The following is a 16569-nucleotide window of genomic DNA, read 5'->3' as shown; positions in this document are numbered from 1 at the left end:
GGAATAGGATAGCGGGGCTCCATCGCGTTCACCATGCGCCTAAAGCCTGGGTTTTCCAACACTGATTACGGTCTGAAATCCTGACAAATAAAGTAGGCAATGGACTCTGTAATTTTCCTGCGACCGTGGTGAAGCAGATGGAAACTTGTGGGATCAACCGCCATCAATGTCCAGCGTAGTCTGTTTTGGGTCACGCGGCCGATGCTGCTTTGGGTCCTCCGTAAGCTTAAACTTTTCCAGGTGGTGACGTTTTAGGTGCGATCGTAAATTTGTGGTATTGCCGGAATATTTTACATTAGAGCCACATAGCTTACAAACCGCGACGCTTTTATCCAAGTCGTTGCTTTCCTTCTTTTTTTTAAAACCAAAGTGCTCACACACATCTGCTTTGAAGCCGGCGGGTGCCGGATTTATATTCGCCGCCATTCTCTGAATATCCTCGCTCTGACTTCGTAAACAGGAAGAGGTAGTCTGTGTAAACTTAGTACGGGTAACTTGCTCTACAGCAACACTAGCGGCTGGCTGACCAAAATCACTCTTCCTGCAACGCCAACGGGGGTTAACACGGGGAATTTGAATGGGACATATGTATCGATACTCGCGGCTAAAAAATTGATACTTTCTTTGGAAAAAAAATATCGATTTATATCGCAGAATCGATAAAATCGGCCAGCCCTAGTTGCCACTCGGTCTCCATAACAAGGAATATACTTGGCTAGCTCTGTCTCTGGCATCAAGGGATTTACAGATGCATCAATCTGTTGAAAGAAAAAATTCAAGTTCATTAAATTTTTTCTAAATCTACACATTCAGTATACAAATTATGAAATATAATTTTATATAAATATGTATTAATACAATGTTTATAATGTGATATTATATAAAAAAAATACTCTAACTTGGCTCTAGGTTCTATCTGCGTGAGCCAATCAGCATTTCGAATTCACAGAAGAGGACCAATCAGGATCAACTTTATATGTCGTGTCGCCGGCTTTAGATCGCAGTGTGAGGATTATGGCACGCAACGTAAAGTTTTTAAGAAACCTTAAGATCGACAATTTTATTGACGATCTTGTCAAGGACTGCAGCACGAATTCCAGGCAAGTTCACCTTTTTTTTTTTTTTTTGGTTTTGCTGAGAAGATTGTTTTCATAGTTAGACACCACACTAGCCAGCAGCGCTAGCTTTATAGTTCCTGATATTAAAGGGGGGGGGGTGAAATGCTCGTTTTCACTCAATATCCTGTTAATCTTGAGTACCTATAGAGTAGTACTGCATCCTTCATAACTCCAAAAAGTCTTTAGTTTTATTATATTCATAAAAGAAAGATAGTCTGTACCGATTTTTCCCGGAAAAACACGACCGGCTGGAGGCGTGACGTGTGGGCGGAGCTAAAGAATCACGAGAGCCAGTAGGCTTTTTTGTTGAGAGCATGTGGAAGCTGTGACATTATCGTGAGGGAAAAACCATCATCCAAAACAAACCATGGCTTACAGTCAGATTCAGCCGTTTATTTATGATCCAGAATCAGATCCCGAGGCTGAAACTGAAGGAGAGCAGCAGCAGCAACGATTCGCTCCGAGCGGGGCTCGAACCAAGCGTGTACGTCTGCAGACTGCAAGACGGGGGCGTAACTTGAAGTGGGCGTAACTTGAAGTTGTCCAAATCACACAGAACCACGCGAGACCTCAAAACGATAAGTTATTGGCAATATGCCGGCACAGAGTAGAATATTGATTACGTTTTAAGGGAGGCAGGGGTTTTAGGCAGGATTTGATTCATGATGTGTGTGTAGATATTAATGTTAGGGGACAATGTGAGAGTGTACGTTTTAGTAGGAAAACGTATTATCTGACCCACACTCCGGAACAGAAGAGGGCGGTAATGCACCAATAAGCTGGATGCCAACCGCCGTTAAACTGGAAAGAAGACGAATATGACAGCTTGCTGTGAGAGACAACGGTGAGAATCTTATTTTTTTCCGAAATAATTATTTCAATTGAAGTGTATAAGTCATTTTCATACAGTGGTATTGTTTTTGGAGTTAATAATTTATTAAAACTAAGGCGTAAAGTAAGCAACATATAAGCAAAAGGTAAAAAGACGCTATCCCCAGGTATCACAGGCTCAGTCTGTCTGTGACCTACATAATATAACATATTTGTGATTTAGCTGTAAATATGTTTTATAATGCATAACTAACAGGGGAGCTCCATTAAGTACACGACTCAATAGTAGATTTACATAAACTATATATACTTCTTGAAGACTAGTACTAAAATGTCTATTTATCATCTGACTGGATAATGTTTGATAAGTATTGTAGATGAGCACATCCAACAGACATGAAACAGGTGTCTGAGTGATATGTGTGTGTGATATTGTGTAGAATTCACTTTTGTCAACACTGCTATAGATGAATGTGAGTCATGTAAACAAACAAATCTACATAAAGTAACTAAACATAAGTTATCTATTTTATTTGTCCATTTGCAATATTGATAATTTAAGGAACATTTGTGTTGGATAAAAAGTGAGTTACATCAGTTATTAGTTCAACATGTAAATGCAGTATATCACAGATATATAACAGAGGAGACTGACTCTTGTCTGGATGTTACAGGGACAGATGAGACACATGTGTGTTTATCTGCTGTAGAGTAACTGATGAAGGAATGCTACCATCAAAGGATTTGTGTAAGTACACTACAAAAATAAATGAAACATTTTAAATCTTAAGTTGTAATGACTTTTTGTATTGTGTATTTTTGTAGGACATGAACATGTCTGTAGACTGGTGTGTGCACTGAGGATGGAGAAGACCACAGCATCATCCTGGAAATGATCGAGAGTCACAGATGAGATACTCCATCACTCCAGCTCTTACCGTCTCATCAGGACCAGATGCTGCTGTGGTGTCTTCATCCTCAGTGACCCCAGAGCCAGTGAGAGCATCTAGAGAAAGACCACAAGACACTGAGCATGTGATTTTGGTAATGTTTGTTCAGCTGGTTAATGTTTAAACAATGAAGGCTGACTTTCAGAAGCTTCAAAAGCATCATCAAAAAATGTGATGGAGCTTTTATCTGAAGTGATTGACAGTGCTCTTATAACAGGGGCCTACAATCCCCTGATCAACCTGGAGAAGAGAGCCTTGCTCAAAGACACACTGGTGTTCCTGTGGCTCAAGGGGTAGAGCATTGCGTTAGCAGTGCAAGGTTGTGGGTTCGAATACCAGGGAACACATGTTAGGTAAAAACTGTTAGTCTGAATGCACTGTAAGTCACTTTGGATAAATGTATAATTTATTTATATATTTGAACCACTTCAGTGGTTTAGCCCACTACAAAAGTAATAAATCATGTACTTGTAAACTCTGTGTAAATGTTTTTCAGGTAGTCGTGCTCATGGGGTGCAGGCACACGAAAGTTTGGAGCAGACACAGCAGTCAGATTGTCCTGCACGTGTTCCCCTGCTTTAGCTTCAAGGTTGTGTGGTTCAGAGAGCCGTCATCAAGGTCTTCCTCATCCTGTTTCTCAACGACATCCCCATTGAGAAGAGTGAGATTGTGAAGTGCAGCGGCAGAACTGTATCAGCTGTGTTCAGATGGCAGGAGGATGTTGGGTTCACCATCTGTAAATACTTGATTGTTAGAACAATACGTTTGAATGAAGCTTTGTATCATGTGTTGTTGACTTGTGCATGTATGCATTTATTGTGATGATAACTTTTATACATTATTTTAATCATTTAGACATATTTTTGGTTGTCAGTAAATAAAATATAAATATTTTATCCATTAATGTATTAATTGCTTGACTGAAAATGGATGTATTCACATCGACTGCATTTATTTAACTAGTGTATATATTCATGTATAGCTGTGTCACAAAAGAAAATACATTTGGCTTCTTTTACTAAAATGTAATTTTAAGAAAAAAAATGTATATAATTATTGGTTGGCATTTATTGTAATTATTGCATGGTAAATGTTGGGGTGGGCAAAAGATGCAATTCTTTATGGGGTAATGTTAATTTTCGAGTAGTAATACTTACATTTTTAGAGTATCAAATCAACAGTCTTCTCCAAAGATGAGATCTTCAAGCAGCTGATCGAAGTACCCTTTGTGCAGATATTGCAGTCGCTGTGAGGTGTTTGTGCACCTGACCCACTTTTTTATTATTTTTGCCAAATTATTACATAAAAGATCATGGTAAGAGGTTGTATCTGACAATAAACAATCATAATGCCATAAAACAGTAAATAAAAAAATTATTTGTTCATAGTATGAGATGCTATAAAAGAAAAATGTTTTTCACGTAAAATTATTTAAAAAATATTCAAGAGATAACGATTTTGGGTTTTCTAATAAAAAACTAATGTTTTAAGGATAACACTTGATCACATTAGTGGAGTTAAAAATATATATATAAAAAAAATCAACAGTATTGGCTATACTACAATCACAAAATAAAAAGGCAGCCGTTTCTGCAACGTTCTTCATTATCAAGATAATTACAAATACAATAATTAAACCTGTCACTTATATCTTTTACGTTTTTGTGCTTGTTATAACTTTGTAGGTCACATGATCAACATAGCGGATGATGATATACAATTTGGATGCATACTTCATACATACGCATTTAGGCTGTAGAGTATAAACTCTTTTAGCGCTCCTTAAGTTAGTACTTATTGAAATTAAGTGCCTAATTAAAGGGTATGAGGATTCAAACGCATCCCGACAAAATCTTGTTTTGAGGTCTCGCGTGGTTCTGTGTGATTTGAACAACTTCAAGTTACGCCTCCTACTTCAAGTTACGCCCACTTCAAGTTACGCCCCCGTCTTGCAGTCTGCAGACAGACCCTTCTCGCTCCAACCCGGGTCTCCGGCATGGGAGGGGACGCACTAACAAGGAGGCAGAGATATTTTAAGCAGTTTTACTCACCGCCTGCGGTTCCAACACACGATCGTGACCCTTTTTTCGTTGGGATTGCATCATCTTTAAGAAATAAACGATAAGCAATGTTGATGTCCGTTGTCCGTTGATGCTCTGTAAAAATAAACTCCATCCACTGGTCCCTTAATGATGTTTTTTTTGGTAATCTGTGCAGGGTTGTCTTGCCCTGGCAACCAAAAACACACTTCTTTTGTGACTTTTCGCGACGCTCTCGCTCTGATCAGTGAATCGCTCTGATCAGTGAAATGTCTCTGTTCAGCCTCGCTATATGGGAGCGCTCTTCCGGCAGACGTGCCCTATGACCCATATAAGGAAATTCCGCTCCATCTATCCTCACACAGAGCCATACTCGAAAAAAAACTTTCTGAAACTTGTGACAAACCGGAAGGAGTATTTTGGGAACAAAAATACTCCTTCAAATGTACAACTTAATTTTTGAAACTATGTCCATGTTTAGCATGGGAATCCAACTCTTTAACAGTGTAAAAAACTCAGTATGCATGAAATAGCATTTCACCCCCCCTATAAATAAATACAGGAAAAACTAACGAAGCTATCCTACTCACAATAGTGCGTTTACAGTAAGTTATGATCGTTATGTGAACATGTGAACGATCGTTAAAGCAGTTACCTCAGTATTAAAACGATTTAAGAATGATTGTAAACTGTGTAGCTACTCAATGGTATACCATGCTAAATATATATAATGTATTTAAATATTATGTTTAAATATGTATTTTTTCAAACGTATTTTTTTTCTCCAGGCAGGTGACAAGGTAGATGCAGCAGGGCCTAGGGCATGCAATGTCAACTGGCGGCCCGCAGGCCAAATCCGGCCAAATTTCCATGCGGCCCCCAGAATAATACTGAATTCAGGAATAGCCTTGTAAGAGGAAAAAGTTTAGGGCTGGTCCTAATTTTTTGAGCTTCGAAGCTTCGGTAGTAATGAACATCGACTATTCGCAGCTTCGGAGAGAGGGGCTGAACATATTTTTCTCTCTAATAAAGGCAGGAATCTGTGTCTGTCCGTTTGCATTTTTATTATTTCAAGAACCGTTCATCCAATAGACTTCACAAGGCAGTGCAGTGTCGCATTTAGTGCAATATAGATGGACCCGGGAGACGCGAAACATTCAGAATTAATGAACCTTTAGTAAACTACAGTCACTCAGAACAGCGCGAGCGGGAAGCGGCACACCTCACACGGGCAGGGCTTATGCTCCAAGAACAGACACTGCATTAGTGATATAAAACGCACACACACAGGTCTATTAAATTAAGCAATACTTTTAAGGTATTCTAATATTTTTCTGACTAACAAAATGGCACAGTAAGGGTAGATTTAAATAAAGAAAAACGAAATTTAAATAAAGAAAAAACGGAATTTAAATAAAGAAAAACGAAATTTAAATAAATAAAAACGAAATTTAAATAAAGAAAAAAAACTGAATTTAAATGAAGAAAATCGAAATTTTATAAAGAAAAACTAAATTTAAATAAATAAATTAATTAATTTAAATAAAGAAAAAAATACATTTAAATAAAGAAAAATTAAATTTAAATAAAGAAAAAAGAAATTTAAATAAAGAAAAAAAGAAATTTAAATAAAGAAAAAAAAAACGAACACCGGAACTTCCGGTAGCGCCGTAAGAGGGAAAATTCAGGGAATTCGATGCACCTGTGCCTAGTTAGGGACAGCGGTTGGTGATTGGAGGATACGCTGGACAAGGCAGTACTTAAGGCCAAGTTATTTCACAGTCTGAGAGCTCTTTCTGGTGTGTGTGAGGCACTGTGTCGTGCCCGTCTTGGTGCGCTGCTGGTGGCTGTCTAACTCTCTCTCTCTCCCTCAGGCTGGAATTGTATGATTGTGAAGACATCGCGAACCTTAAAGGTTGAGAAGTGAACGGATTATACGGCGAATTGAGACGACGTGAAAAAGGGGATTGGAAGCGGCATTGATGTGAGTACTAAGAGCAAGCCGAAAGTGCCCTGTATATTGACCTGGCGTTGTGTAGATCTCCCCAGGAGGAGGAGGGCGGCCCTACCCCTAATATAGCGTGGTGGGAGAGCCGAAGGAATACTTATTGAAGTAGTCACAACGACGACATCACTAGCTAGGCCGCATATTCCATCGCCAGATCCGAACCAAGCGAAGTGAAGGAAGACGGGTGTCCTTTTCGTACACTGAGTGTGGTGGGTGAGTCTTCGTGCTGTGAAAACCTATAATTTTGACGTGGTGCTGTATATTGCTGTGGGTTGCTGTGTATTGCCGTGTGTCCTGTCAGATAAACCCCCGCCTTCACGCACTCCGTCGCGGGAGGACAAGGAGACTGCTGGTTCTAGCCTAGTTCAGTACAGTATATGTTGTGAGCGTGCTTCAGATCTCCGGAGATAGCACGGTACGCTGTGTTCAGCCCAGAGGTGGGAGCTATTCAAAGCAAACTAACTGTGCTTTGTGTCCAATCTGATACCTGTGGAGAGAAAAGGAAAGAGAGAGTGAGTAACACAAGGAGAAACAGAGGAAACCTGTACTTACAGTACGCTGTGTTCAGCCCAGAGGTGAAAGCCATCCAAAGCAGAGTAACTGTGTTTTGTGTCCAAGTTGATACCTGTAGAGAGGAGGAGAGAGAGTGGATAACGCGAGGAGAAATAGAGCGAAACCTGTACTTACAGTACGCTGTGTCCAGCCCAGAGGTGAGAGCCATTCAAAGCAAACTAACTGTGCTATTGTGCCCAAGTTGATACCTGTGGAGAGAAAAGGAGAGAGAGTGGGTAACACGAGGAGAGACAGAGGAAACCTGTACTTACGCCGCTGCCTGTGGAGAAAGAGAAAGCGAGTGAGCACCCAAGGAACGAACTGTGTGAACCAGTACTTACTGTGAGCTGCAATCAGCGAAGAGGTGAGAGCAAAACCAAGCCGAATTAACTGTGCCTTTGCGTCCCAGCCGTTGCCTGTGGAGGAAGAGAAAGAGAGTGAGCACCCCGAGAACGAACTGTGTGAACCAGTACTTACCGTGAGTTGTATTCAGCGAAGAGGAGGAAGAAGGAGGGTGCTACGGATACCTAAGACTCTGGCCGGGCCCCGAGTCCCACGCCCCGGATCCCCGTGGCCCCCTTGCTCCCTGACCTCTTCCCGGCCATAGCCCATCTGGAGGGCCGAGTCAGAGTTTAGTTTTAATTGCCCTTTCCCTATTCCCCAAGCTATTTTTAAATATTTAAATAAAGATTGTTTTATCACTTACTTGTTCTCGTGTTGTTTGGCCATTGGGTTGGCTTTGGGGACCTCCTCGAGGTGGAAGTTGAGAAGGGGTGTGGCTTAGTCAAAGCATAGCCGCCCCTGGGTGTGACACATACATAAATGCTCATTGTAATATACCTGCCATACATTGTCATTCCTTACCCCACCTATATGTATATATATATTTTTTATTCCTTATTGTGTTTTTTTTTTTTTTGTTCTGTCGCTGTTATATTGCATTGCGGAGCTTCTGTCACGAAAACAAATTCTTCGTATGTGTGAACATACCTGGCAATAAACAAGGGTGGTAAAAGTACTCAAAAGTTATACTCAAGTAAAAGTAGGTGTATCTAAATAAAAAATGACTCCAGTAAAAGAAGAAAGTCCTCCATTCAAACATCACTTGAGTAAAAGTACAAAAGTATCCGGTTTAAAACATACTTAAGTACCGAAGTAAAAAGTAAATATTTAAATTAACTGTAAATATCAATAATTAAGCAGATCAGTTGTTTTGGGAGTGATATGCAGTGTTTTAATTGAACAAATGATGAGATTAGATACTTAAGAATTTGTTAGATTTACAATCAAAAGAGACAATGAAGAACCTTATCGCAGTATAGGGATTGAACTTTCAAATAGACATGTTCCATAACATCATAGCTGCATCAAACAGAAGATGTGCAAGATACAAGGTAAGACTGTTTCAGAATATCAATGAGGAAGAACCACCTCTTTAAAGAGTTAGTTCTCCCATGTAGCAGAAATGAGTCGAACCAGACAAATTAAAGAGTCTATCAGAGCTGTGTGCATTGAAACGAGAGCCGAACTCCTCAGGAAGTCATAAATCAGTTCTAGTGCCACAAGAACCAAGCAAGATAACCAACCAACCAACAGCTTCCAACATTAACACCAATAGAACAATTATTGACAATTTTAATTCGAAGAAGAGATTGTCAAATTTATTGTTTGTGATTGAAATGCAACGCTGGACATCACATGTAAACCCAGGAGATCAAGTTAAATACTTGCATTGACTTCCCCCCAGCCAGCAGAACCAGAATGAAATTCCTAAGGGGGAAGGGCTTTAAACCTTTGTCTTCACAGAAAAGTCCCTTTGCCAGAGAATGGCATAGAAACTGCTTTTTGTACATTATATATGGACCAGAATGAACTCAAAAAGACTTATAAACGAATCATTCCATTGCTTAACTCCATATTCATTTATGTGTAACCCACACATTTGACTATCATGTATAATCACTTATTGTGTATGTCTTTTGATAACTATAGGATACATAGTCATGTCTAGTATTGATATAATCGAATTTTCTTGCTTGATATTGTCCTGACAATCATTTATTTGTAAAATATATCATAATTGTGTTATAGGAATCATGTCCAAAATTAGATCCTGCGAGGCAGGAACCACATGCTTGGTAAGATAAACAAATGATTTATGATCCCCTGAGCCAAGACCATATCTGATTGGTCAAGGCAACATTTGAGGGGTGGCCCACAAGGAAGTTTAAATACTTTGGACACCATGAAATTTTGCTTTTAGTCTGCTTTTAGTCCCTAGCTGCTGCTATTAGCCATGTCGGCTTTTAGTTACAGCCTTGCTCGTGCTATCAGTCATGCCTGCTCTTAGCTTTTAGCTTGTAGCTTTGCTACCTAGCTTTAGCTTGTAGCATCTAGCCATGCGGTTAGTCATCATTGTTCTTTGAGCGCGGTTCCTTCGGCCTGCCTGCTGCTACTATGCCACGATGAGAAGGAACACAACCTAGTCTCGTCAAACATTATTTCTTTTCTTTTCCGTTTGAGAGTTTCGTGTTCTGAGTTAAGTTTTGTAACGTCGACCTCGTCTGCGCGTTTGAACTCCAGCTTCAGACAATGCCCAAGCACGGGCTCCCCAAGACGTCACTTCAGCCAACTGAACTTCCAGCCAATCAGCGACACCGGGATACCCCTTTCAACGGGAGTCCCTTTCACAGCAAACGAAGGCAACGTATTCCCAGATATTTGTTGTGCTGGTGTATCTAATATAATTTTAACCCCATTGAGGAACTCAATGCGAGCGCTAATTACGTGATTGATTGTTGTTCATGTCTATGCAATTTAACGTATTGCTGTAAACTTGGGATTCCATATTTCCATTCTCTTAAACTCATCTTTTCCTAACTGTCGATCTTCCTGCAACTTGTGTGAATGTGTGAGTGCGTGCGTTTATGTGTTAGATTAGTTTATATGTCTTAGATGTATCTAATAAAGCCTTATTCATATTGAAAAGAGAAGTATATTGTGTTTTGTGCTTACAAGTTAATGTCTTAAACTGCCGATTTTGTTACTGTGCTAATTGATAGTGTTTTCACTATAGTTTGGATATTAGTATCCAGCGCAGATTTGATGTTAAACGGCTCGTTCACTGAACCGCAGGCGCGTCTCCGTGAACAGCCGTGAAACAGTGATTCTGTTCAAATTCCCTTTAAAATCTTAAATGATTCCCTTTGAGCTAAATTGACCTGTTTCCCTTACACCCAAAAATAAAAAAAAATCTGTCATTCGCATTGTCATTCCGGTTGAAGAACCCCCAATCCCAATAACTTGATATTTAGCGCCTAAAATGTGAATTTTACCAAGGCAATGTCACACCACGGTCTGTCCAGCAGAGGGAAACCTTGAGCACAAGACCTTCCACAACTTCCTCCTGATTTCCTGTTAATGATTAGCTCAATGATGTCACCTGTGTCTGGCTTGTTAGTGTTTGTGTGTGGGCATATATAAGGCCTGCATTCATTTGTATCTTTGCTCAGTCTTGAAGTTCTTTTGTTCAGACAGATCCTTTGGCCCTATGTTTTGGATTTCTTTGAGAGACTTTTTGCTCAGAACATTGACCTGCTTATTTGTAGGCTTTACTTTGTTTTTTTGAACCTTTTTGCCTTGTGGATCTGTACCTTCTTCAGCCATGCTTCAGAATTTAACTTTCATGTTTATTCAAGAAAGACACTAAGTAAAGACCGTTTGTTTTTCTCCAATCCTGCCTTGTGTGGTTCTCTGCAATTTGGGTCTACACTGCTCTGTGGTGTAGTGGCTAGAGCATTGGGCTACCTGCAACACATTCTGGGTTCTAGCCCCGGTTGTGACAGCAAGACTGAGCCAGCAAATGATGGACCCAGCAGAGGCTGAACAGATTCATGGAGCCCTTAGCAAACAGGGAGTATTGCTTGGAACACATGCATCACAGCTACAGAGGCTGACAGATGCTGTTAACCAGATTGGGGAATCTCTGCAACAACTACAAGCCCACTTGCCCCGAGAACCTGTAGCAGCACCAGCCCCAGATCTTCCACCAATAGCTGCACCTATATATCCACAGGAACCCAAGATCCCAGCCCCTCAGCGCTATGATGGGAAGCCTGGTACATGTAAGGGTTTCCTGACTCAAGTTTCTCTGATTTTTGAACTCCAACTCTCTTCCTTTGCTTCTGAGAAGGCTAAGATTGCATATATAATATCCCTGTTGTGTGATCGTGCCCTGGATTGGGCCTCAGCTCTTTGGAGACAACAGTCCCCCGTTTGCTCGGATCTAAAGGTGTTCACCGAGACTCTCCAACAGGTGTTCGACCATCCAGTCAGTGGCCGTGAGGCAGCAAGAAGGTTGCTTGACCTACGCCAGGGGCATCAATCTGTGGCTGATTATGCCATTGAGTTCCGTACTCTGGCTTCTGAGAGTAAATGGGATTCAGAGGCTCTTCTTTCAACCTTCTACCGTGGCCTTTCTGAAGATGTTAAGGATGAATTAGCCAGTAGAGACTGGGGTTCAAGTCTGGAGGAACTCATAACCTTGGCCATCCGCATTGATAACCGTATTCATGAGAGGAGAAGAGAACGTTGCTCTCCCCAAGTCATGCCCATGTTATCACCTACAAATTTTCCAGAAATTGTTCATCTCAACCAACAGACAGAGGAAGAACCAATGCAGCTGGGCAGGACTCGTCTATCACCTAAAGAGAGAGAGAGACGCATGAGAGAGGGTGGTTGTTTCTACTGTGGAGGTACTGGCCACATGCGCTCTTCCTGCCCTGAATTAGCGTTAAAAGCCAAGGCTCGCTAGGGTGTGTGGGGACCTTAGCGAGTGGAACTGCCCAGTTTAACACTCCTCACTCCCGTTTACTGTTGTCAGCTACCATTACTTGGGGGGATGCAAAAGATAAGAGAATATCATTGAAGGCATTTGTGGATTCAGGTGCGGCTGACAATTTTTTGGACATTGAACTGGCAAAAAAGATGTGTATCCCCTATGAGACTTGTCCTGAATCCTGGAAAGTTGAGGCCCTGGATGGCAGACCTATTGGGTCTGGAGTGATCAGGTTTAGAACCGTTCCTCTGTGTTTAACCATTGAAGCTAACCATCGTGAGACAATCTCCTTTTATCTTATTGAGTCTTCCAGAGAACCCCTTATCCTTGGTTACCCCTGGTTGCGGCTTCACAACCCTCAATTTTCCTGGACCTCGGGAACTCTTCTTGACTGGGGTTCAGCATGTAAGGACTCCTGCACCTCTCCTGCTTCCTTTGTGGCTGGGAATAAAGAAATTCTGGCAGCTATTGAAGAGGTGAGTGTCTGTTCATTGAATAATCTACCAGATCTGACACTTATGCCCCTTGAATATTATGAGTTGAGAGAAGTGTTTAGCAAACAATGTGCTACCAAACTACCACCTCACAGACCATATGATTGTGCTATTGACCTCCTTCCTAGCACACTCCCTCCTAGAGGTCATCTATATTCCCTCTCTGCCCCAGAAACTAAAGCCATGAATGAATATATTCAGGATGCTTTAAGAACTGGCTTCATTCGCCCATCAACATCACCAGCTAGTGCTGGTTTCTTTTTTGTCCCTAAGAAAGATGGCAGCCTTAGGCCTTGCATAGACTACCGTGGGCTCAATAAAATAACTATTAAGAATCGTTACCCTCTCCCACTCATGTCATCTGCGTTTGAACTGCTTCAGAAAGCTAAGATTTTTTCAAAATTAGATTTGCGGAGTGCATACAACTTGGTACGTATTCGGAAGGGTGATGAATGGAAAACAGCCTTCAGTACTCCAACTGGCCATTGGGAATACCAAGTCATGCCCTTTGGATTGGCTAATGCCCCAGCTGTGTTTCAAGCTTTCATTAATGATGTCCTGAGGGAGATGCTGAATCGTTTCGTGTTTGTCTATCTAGATGACATATTAATCTTCTCAAACTCTCTACAGGAACATATTCACCATGTCCAACAAGTTCTGAAGAAGCTACTTGAGAACCATCTTTTTGTAAAGCTTGAAAAGTGTGAGTTTCATGTGTCTCAAGTCTCATTCCTAGGCTATGTTGTATCTCAAGAAGGCATCCAGGTGGAACAAAAGAAGGTATCTGCCATCACAAACTGGCCCCAGCCCAAAACACTGAAGCAGGTACAAAGATTTCTTGGCTTTGCCAATTTCTATAGGAGGTTTATTCGTAACTTCAGCACAATTGCAGCACCCATTTCCGCTCTTACGAAGGGTTCACCCACTCATATTCACTGGACTGCTGAAGCTCTGAAGTCTTTTGACAGGTTAAAGAAACTGTTTGCTTCTGCCCCAATCTTGGTACACCCAGACCCTGAATTACCTTTTATTGTTGAAGTGGATGCATCTGAAGTGGGAGTAGGAGCAGTTCTCTCTCAGAGATCCGTTACAGATAACAAGGTTCATCCATGTTCCTTCTTTTCCAGACGCCTGTCTTCAGCAGAAAAAAATTATGATGTGGGTAACCGAGAACTCCTAGCTGTGAAACTAGCACTAGAAGAGTGGCGCCACTGGCTAGAGGGGTCCAAGCATCCTTTCATTGTGTGGACAGACCACAAGAACCTGTCCTATCTACAGCAGGCTAAGCGCCTTAACCCTAGTCAGGCTAGGTGGGCCCTCTTTTTTACCCGTTTCAATTTTGTGATCTCTTACAGACCTGGATCAAAGAATGTAAAGGCTGATGCCTTATCACGACAGTATGATTGCTCCCAGAAGGACCGTTCCCCAGAATTCATCATTCCCAGAGACCGCATACTGGCACCTATTTGCCGGTCCATCGAAGATACTGTGCGTGAGGAGCTACATGGCGTGCACATTCCTGATGAGGTTCCAGCAGGATGCTTGTTTGTTCCCAAGGAAGCAAGATCTGAGGTCCTTCAGTGGGGTCCTGCCTCCTCCCTTGCTGGACATCCAGGAGTAGAGAGGACATTGGATTTTATTCAAAGACGGTTTTGGTGGCCAGAGTTGTCAAGAGAGGTCCGATCTTTTGTACAAGCCTGCCCAGTCTGTGCTCAACAGAAGGCTTCTAATCAGCGCCCTGCCGGTCTTCTACACCCATTGCCAATCCCTCAACGTCCCTGGTCTCATGTATCCATGGATTTTATCACGGGTTTGCCAGTATCTGAAGGTAACACTGTTGTACTGGTGGTGGTGGACCGCTTCTCTAAAGCTGCACATTTCATTCCGTTACCTAAACTCCCTTCTGCTAAAGAAACTGCTGACATTGTCCTTCAAAATGTTGTAAGGATCCATGGAATTCCTGTGGACATCGTTACGGATCGGGGTCCCCAGTTCATGTCTCGTTATTGGAAGGCATTCTGGTCTCTATTTGGCTCTTCTGTCAGTTTCTCTTCAGGTTTCCACCCTCAGTCAAATGGCCAAACAGAACGGGTGAATCAGGAGTTGGAGAAATATCTTCGCTGCTTCACATCCCATCAGCCATCCTCTTGGAGTCGGTTCCTGGTATGGGCAGAGCTGGCACACAACACCTTACGCAGCTCCTCCACTGGATTTTCTCCATTCAAGTGTCAATTTGGATTTGAGCCACCATTGTTCCTCAGTCAAGAAATAGAGGTTGGAGTTCCTAATGCAAAAAAGTTTGTTGAACGTTGCAGAAAGACATGGAAAAGGGCTCACTTGGCCTTGAAAAGTGCTTCAGCTCGTTTCAAGAAGTATGCTGACAGGAAAAGAAGGGTGACCCCATACTTCAGAATTGGACAAAGGGTCTGGCTCTCAGCTAAGGATTTGCCTTTAAGAGTTGAGTCCAAGAAACTTGCCCCAAGATTTGTTGGCCCATTCAAGATCACTAGAAGGGTCAATCCCGTTACATACCAGCTTGCTCTACCAAGATCGATGAGAGTAAGACCTACCTTCCATGTTTCTCAACTGAAACCTGTAGTAACCTCTCCTTTGTCTCCCCCAGGTCCCGTCCCTCCCCCTCCTCGTATTATAGAAGGTGGCCCCACGTATACAGTGAGGAGGCTGTTAGACTCAAGACGCCGTGGCCGTGGTTTTCACTACCTGGTCGACTGGGAGGGATATGGGCCTGAGGAGCGTACCTGGGTGCCAGCACGACACATCTTGGACCCAGACTTGATCAAAACATTCCATCGCTTGCATCCTGACCGTCCAGGGCCGTCTGGAGCCGGCCATAAAGGGGGGGCCCTGTCACACCACGGTCTGTCCAGCAGAGGGAAACCTTGAGCACAAGACCTTCCACAACTTCCTCCTGATTTCCTGTTAATGATTAGCTCAATGATGTCACCTGTGTCTGGCTTGTTAGTGTTTGTGTGTGGGCAAATATAAGGCCTGCATTCATTTGTATCTTTGCTCAGTCTTGAAGTTCTTTTGTTCAGACAGATCCTTTGGCCCTATGTTTTGGATTTCTTTGAGAGACTTTTTGCTCAGAACATTGACCTGCTTATTTGTAGGCTTTACTTTGTTTTTTTGAACCTTTTTGCCTTGTGGATCTGTACCTTCTTCAGCCATGCTTCAGAATTTAACTTTCATGTTTATTCAAGAAAGACACTAAGTAAAGTTGGTAATGAACCCTCTTTTATGGCCAAACGCTTTGAAAATCCCGCCTTGTACTCTCCAAAATTAGAAAAGCAGTCATCAGTGAAATGTTGTGAACACAACAAAAGGGATTTGTTGTACTGCTCTGGTATTGTGGTAAAATTGAATTTTAGCCATTGGTTCTTCTGATCTTCATTCTTTGGCAGTGAAAATAAAACAAACTTGCCTTTACAATTAAAAACACACTGTCTCCTCGACATGATGCTATCACACCAACCAGAGCATCTGTGTGGGGGGGTGGGGCAGGTCAGAGTTCCATTTCTCCCAAGACGGTAGGCAGAGATTATTATGCAAAGTGTTCCTAGTGACGTACATTGAGATGAGCAAAAGATTTGAAATCTATAATGACTCGTTTCAGCGATTCAGAGTCGACTCCTTACTTAGAAGGCAATAACTTTATAAATCGTGTACTTTTTGATTTAATTACTTTGCACATTGTTTACACTGCTGGACAGCTACATCAT

The 16569-nt window shown here is 41.8% G+C and overlaps 1 long non-coding RNA gene across 1 annotated transcript; it reads left to right on the top strand.

The window, feature by feature from the left end:
• The first annotated feature begins 1697 nt into the window (after positions 1–1697).
• Positions 1698–3929, top strand: LOC113117589 (uncharacterized). The gene is made up of 3 exons (XR_003294182.1): positions 1698–1962; positions 2624–2697; positions 3396–3929. It is a non-coding gene; the product is annotated as an uncharacterized LOC113117589 (long non-coding RNA).
• The last annotated feature ends 12640 nt before the right edge of the window (positions 3930–16569 follow it).

The sequence above is a fragment of the Carassius auratus genome, chromosome 17 (assembly GCF_003368295.1).
Source record: "Carassius auratus strain Wakin chromosome 17, ASM336829v1, whole genome shotgun sequence".
Classification (NCBI taxonomy): Eukaryota; Metazoa; Chordata; class Actinopteri; order Cypriniformes; family Cyprinidae; genus Carassius; species Carassius auratus.
This window is presented reverse-complemented; position numbering and strand designations above follow the sequence as displayed.